This window comes from Pongo abelii, chromosome 4 (genome assembly GCF_028885655.2).
Source record: "Pongo abelii isolate AG06213 chromosome 4, NHGRI_mPonAbe1-v2.0_pri, whole genome shotgun sequence".
In the NCBI taxonomy this organism is placed as follows: Eukaryota; Metazoa; Chordata; class Mammalia; order Primates; family Hominidae; genus Pongo; species Pongo abelii.
Window position 1 is genome coordinate 164,062,646 of NC_071989.2, and position 6,558 is coordinate 164,069,203.

General features: G+C 41.9%; 1 pseudogene; it reads left to right on the forward strand.

Annotated features, from left to right (window-relative positions):
* Positions 1-3,676: 3,676 nt before the first annotated feature.
* Positions 3,677-5,184, forward strand: LOC100453796 (CST complex subunit STN1-like; annotated as a pseudogene).
* The last annotated feature ends 1,374 nt before the right edge of the window (positions 5,185-6,558 follow it).

Consider the following 6,558-nt stretch of genomic DNA (forward strand, 5'->3'; position numbering starts at 1 on the left):
ACTGCCTTTCTGTAACTGAGAAAAATTTTTAGATTAACCTGTCTGCCTATATGAACTCTTATTTTCCTGTTATAAACATTACCTGGAGCTGGAAAGAGAAAACAAAGAGTAGAAAGATGGAGTGCTAAAAGCCCGCTCATTTTGTAGATGGCGAGATGGAGGTGCAGAAAAGAGCTGCAACCTGTAAAGAATTACAGAGCGAGGAGGTGCCAGGGCTGACAGCGGCACACAAGTCACCCATCGCCTAGTCCTAATGAGACACATTCACAAGGACAAGAAAAAGCATTTTGCATTTCAACAGTTACATACATACTGCAATATGCGTTAGTGAAATTAGCATATCACATCCATGATTTGAGGGACATTATTGCTTAGGGCAAGGCTAAATTATGTATCTGTGTTTAAAATGTGAGTCAGTTTAAGGAACAATATTAGGTAAATAATGCAACCGTTGATACTTGTGTTACTGATGACTCCTGGCTAGATCTTAAATTACTGAGAGAGACTATGTTTCTAGTCCTTCAGTAAGAAAAAAAGAAATCCATCCAGCTGGCAAACCTCCTGAGCCCCCTCTGAAAAGTCAAACAGCTCACTTTGCGGCACCTCCTCCCCTCCCGGAATAAGCCAGGGAAATGAGAGTTGGGTATTCAAAGCAGTCAGACAAGCATAGTATCATATATACACTCGACATCCATCTCCTGTATGAAACCTCATTGTTCCTCTATAACAAAAAGTAAATATTTACCATGAGCCAGGAGAGGTAGTGAATGATCAGCCTCTGGGCCATCAATCACCATGAGCCATGCTCCAATTTTAATAACCCTCGTAAGGGAGGGCAGGCAAGAACGGCAAAGACTGTCCGGGAGATAAGAGTTTGTCAGAGGAGTCAAATCGCTCAGAGTGGAAGAATTTGAGGTGAGTTGTTCAAGCGTGCAGACTGTGAAGGTCCCTAAAGATGGGTTTATAAAGTTGAGGCAGCAGGACAGAGTGGTTAGGAGCACAGCCTCTGCAGCTAGATTACCTGCTCCTCCACTTATCAGCTGAGGGAGCCTGGACATGACAATTTCCCAGGGGCCTTTACTACATCTATGCAGTGGGGACAATAAGAGGATCCACTTCATAGGGTTGCTGTGTGGACAAAGTGAGTTCCTGCAGGCAAAATGCTTATAACAGCAGGAGCCTAGGAGGTGCTCAGCAAATATCTCTAGGGTGTCAGGAGGTAGCAGCCTTTCTTGGCTGTAAGAAGATGGCCAGGAGGGTGGTACTCAATCTCTGTTAGCCATGGTGCACTCAGCAGTCCAGGAGTTCAATCGAGCTGATTTAGAATTTATGTAATTGTTCAAGCTCATGTGGCCAGCAAGTGGTAGAGCCAGGATTTGAACCTAAACAGTCTGTCTCCAGAGTTTATGGGCTCAATCATTATGCTATGCCACCTCTCTTCAGTGAAGAAGAGATCACAACACATTTGTTGTTGGTTTTTTTTTTTAATTCTTTTTGCTGCTATTCACCCTTTCCTCTTTCAGATGTAGGAATTGACTAATTCTGCAAGGGAAAGGTAAATTACTCAAGTGAAAATAAAAGCACTAAACAAAATTCAGAAAACTTAACGTTCTAGCCCCAAGTGGAATGGCTGGAGGAATTAGGAATGATTAAACCTGGAGTGGGATTTTTTGGGCAGAGGATGAGTCTTTGTGTACTGAGGACAGCTATGGTGAGAAAAACCTAGCCTGTTCTCCATGGCTGTAGAGACCCAACTGCACTGAATGAGAGGTTATCCAGAAGGAAATTCTGGTTCAGTGTTAAGACAGAACATTCCAGAAGATATCACATAGTGGCTTCAGTGAACTGAATGCTTGTGTCTTTCTAAAATTCATATGTTGAAATCCTAACTCCCAATGTGATGATACTAGGAAGTGGAGCCTTTGGAAGGTAATTAGGTTGTCAAGGTGGAGCCCTCATTAATGAGATTAGTGAACTTATAAAAGGGACCCCAGAGAGTTCCCTAGCTCTCTTTCCACCATGTGAAGATACAAGAAGGCAGTCATCTGCAACCTGGAAGATATTCCTCACTAGAATCTGACCATGATGGCACCATGATTTCCGACATCCAGCCTCCAGAACTGTGAGAAACACACTTCTGCTGTCTATAAGCCAAGTGGTTTATGGCATTTGTTATAGCAGCCCAAATAGACTAAAGGCAATGGCTGAGAACTTAAATTCAAGTCAGACAAATTCTAGTTTCACCACTTACTATTTGTGTGACCATAGGCAATTATGTAGTCTCTCTGAGCCTCCAGTTCTTCATCTCAAAATAAAGAGAAGGGCTTAGTTGTATGCGTCTCCTAAGACCAATATTATCTTAATAAATAGAGCCAATGAAATAGAGCCAGTAAAAAAGGTTAGCACAGCACTTGGCTTATAATAATCACACAATGCATGTTGACTATAATACTGGTGTAGATTACGAGCACATGGAAACATTTCTCTGAGTAAAGAGAACTCTTTCTTCATATTTTATTCCTCTCTAGATGCTTCTTATGTTTAAAATATTTTTGGAAGATCATTTATCCATCCTTCCATTCATTTAGTGAATAGACGTTTCCTGAGCACCAACTAGTTGTAATGCTCTGAGGGCAGAGCATGAGAATATTGAAACAGTCTGCTTATATTCCAATGAAGGAGGCAGGCATGAAGAAATAATTACCCAATTCATCATTTAACTATAATTATAATATATGCTGTGAAGGATAATTCTAGAGCCACCACCAGAATATTCAACAAAGGGACTGATCTAGCTTTGGCAGGGACATCATGGGGCCCTCCAAGGAAGTAAGTTTTGAGCCAGGTCACCTCAATGCGATGCTGTGATTTGTAGCCAAAGTTCTGTGTGAACCCCCAGAAGGCAGTTATTAGGAAGTCTTAGATGACCCAGGAAAGTGTCACAGATGCTTGCACTTGAGCTAGGTCATGAAGGATAAGGAATATTTCCCTAGGAAGAAAAAGGAAAGAAGAATGTTTGTTGTACAGGAGTTTGTAAAGACTTGGAGGAAATCTCAGAACAGGGACTCAGATAATATTAATTTTGTTTTGAGCAGACATTATTAGCAAAAATTAAATTAAAACCTATTCTTTAAAGATTTTCACTGCAGTGTTATTTATCAAGGAAAATTGGAAATAACTATAAAAATAATTGTCTAACAGTTGTGGAAATTTAAACTAAATTAAGCCCAACAGGACTTTCTACATAATACTATAAATATATTAAATATATTCTTCAAAAGCCTGTGATAACAAGGGAAATCTTATTTAAAATACCAAGGGAAAATAGAGAGACATAAAATTGCAGTTATCATGTGAGCACAACCATATTATTTCAACCTATGAATATTATTCTGAGAAACAGAAAAGGAAGTAAATATAGAAAAATTATATCAGATTATTTTAAAGTATAGAAAGTTTTTTTCAATTTGTATTTTAAAAATTTTAATTTTTTTTTTTTGAGAAAGGGTCTCGCTGTGTTGCCCAGGCAGACCCACCCACTGTACTTCAACACATGCATGGCCAGGAAGGTGCCCATTCCTCCCTGGACCCCACCCGTTTAAAGCAGTTTCAAGATCCTTGACACAGTGATGCAGAACCTTTCAGGATTTGCTGGAAACCACAGCCCAGCCTCTTGATGCAAACTGAATTCAGCCAGTGTGAAGAGAAGACCCTTTCCCTTGTGTGGGGTCTGAATCCCGTGTTCCTAGCCTTTGCAAAGCTCTACATTAAGTCTATATCCTAGACTTGAAGGAGTCCTGATGGGTGCCAGGTGTATTTTTGTGCGACGGGAACCAATAAAACAGGTGTATCTTGGGAACTGCCATTGGAGTGAGAGAAAGAGAGGTTTTCTACAGTTGTAGATGATAGCACTTGTATTAGGCTGTTCTGGCATTGCTATAAATAAATAACTGAGGCTGGGTAATTTATAAAGAAAAGAGATTTAATTGGCTCTTGGTTCTGCAGGTTTTATAGGAAGCATGGTGCTGGCATCTGCTTGGCTACTACAGAACCCTCAGAAAGCTTACAGTTGGTGGAAGGTGAATGGGGAGCAGGCATATCACAGGATGAAGGCAGGAGCAAGGGAGAGAGAGTGGCTGGGGAAGGGTCACACTTTTAAATGACCAGATCTTGCAAGAACTCACTATCATGAAGACAGCACCAAGCCATGAGGGATCTGCACCCATAATCCAAACACCTCCTACCAGGCCTTACCTGCATTGGGGATTACAATTCAACATGATATTTGGGCAGGGACACATATCTAAACTATATCAGCACTGGAGTTATAAACTGCATCTGCTAGAAAATATTGAGCAATATCAAGTTTTTATCTGCTGCTCCAAATGCAGCAAGAGAACTGAGCTTTACCTCAATACTCAAGAAGCTGCAAGACACCATTGAGTAGAGAACAAAAATTGAAACTGGGGACATGTTCTGAATCAGAGGCTATGTCTACACGTGCAGAGATGAGTGAGAAATTTATGCCACTGCTTATTATAAAGTGGACCATCCAGTGTGGAACATTCAAATTGCAAGGGTGTTTGGGCTGCCCGTTAATCTACAGGAAAGTTTAGACCAAGCCTTTCCATTGCCCAGACTTAGAGAAAGAAGAAGCACTAAGCAATCCAGGTGTCCTGGCCTTCACTAGTCTCATGTGTTTGCTGAGTGAAAAAGCCAAAGAATTCCCCATGAAGAACAGGGTGCAGACCTTTGACCAGCAGGAGTTGGAAATGGTGGAGCCTTTGCTGTCCCTTGCTAACCAGCCTGTTACTGACAGCGCCTGCTCGGACCAAGGAAATTTTAAGAAGGATATCACTTTCAAGGCAATTTATAGCATATTTTAAAATGCTATGCAACAGCTGCAGGAAAAAGGACTCGTTTTCCAGAAAGATGGTGGTTTTGATAACCTATGCTGTGTAACCAGAAAAGACAAAGACCTGCATAGGAAAATCCACTGGATAATTCAGGAAGACTGCCAGAAACCAAATCACCTGAAGAAGGGCTGCCACTTCCTGCACATCTTGGCCTGCACTCACCCTGACCATCTGCCCAGTTCTAGGTAGGGCTATGTTGCAGCAAGTTCTGGAGCTCCTGGAGGACCAGAGTGACCTCATCAGCACAATGGAGCACCACTACTCCTGACCAATGGCCTTCTACTCCTGGCTTTCTGAACAGAGACCTGAGCACGTGCATACCAGCCAAGGAGGAGAAAGACAAGGTAGGATTCAACCTCAGGCTCTGATTTTAAACATCATGTGGGGCTTATATGCCTGGAAGCAGTTACCTCCTTATAAACTATAAAATATGGCAAAACACCACCACCACCACCACCACCACCAAAACTCCTGGGCTCAAGCCGTTGTCCTGACTCAGCCTCTGGAGTCTCTGGGACTACAGGTGTGTGCCACAACATCCAGCTTACGTGCTCAGTTTTCTGTAAGAAGAATGTATTATTGATTTTGTGGATAGTGGAAATAAATAACTTTTCCTTTCTTTTTATGGGAAAGCTCTCCTGATCAACTTTACCTAACAGGAACATCTACCAATATCATTTCCTCTGCTGAGGTGAAGCTTGACAGGCATCAATTATTCACTCTTTAACATTTAAAGATTTGTTTAGAATGAAAAAAAAAAACTTTGGCTGGGCACAGTGGCTCTCGCCTGTAATCCTAGCACTTTGGGAGGCCGAGGCAGGTGGATCACCAGAGGTCAGGAGTTCAAGACCAGCCTGGCCAACGTGGCGAAACCCCATCTCTACTAAAAATACAAAAAAATTAGCCGGGCATGGTGGCGGGCACCTGTAATCCCAGCTACTCAGGAGGCTGAGGTAGGAGAACTGCTAGAATCCTGGGGCAGAGGTTGCAGTGAGCTGAGATCGCACCATTGCACTCCAGCCTGGGCGACAGAGTAAGACTCTATCTCCAAAAAAAAAAAAAAAAATTCTTTGAGGGATCGTCAGTTAAACTGCCCAATACTGAAATGAGATTAGCTGTACAAGGCTGACCTGACACTAAAGAAGTAGAACACAGAGCAGGCAAGTTTTGACAGAAGAGAAAGAAAGTTCAGTTTGGAGAACAGGGGAGACAAAGAATATATGAAATGATCCAGGATAATAAAGCTCCAGGAAAGAAAGAAGACATCACAGAAAAAAAAAAAAGAGATAAATAAAAAGAAATAGAAAATTATAGGCAATAAAATTCCTTAGTTTGACAACCTTGGATCAGGTTCCCCACTCTACATAAATTCTCCAGCCCTCTAAGCAGGTTTGCCCATTCGTGGGTTGGTCTGCCTGTCTGTCTCTGTGTCTTCATCTTTGTGTGTAAGTGTGTGTGTGGGTGTGTGCATGTGCCCCTTCTTTGTTTTCTCATATATTGCAGATAATGACTTAATTTTCTTGGCTAACAACTGATTTATAGGCAGAAGTGTTTGGGTGTCTTTGCAATCACAAACTGCTCTGCCAGTCCAGGATAAGGCCAAGCAGGGTACAGTGGTGACAGTTATCAGGCAAGGCAGAAG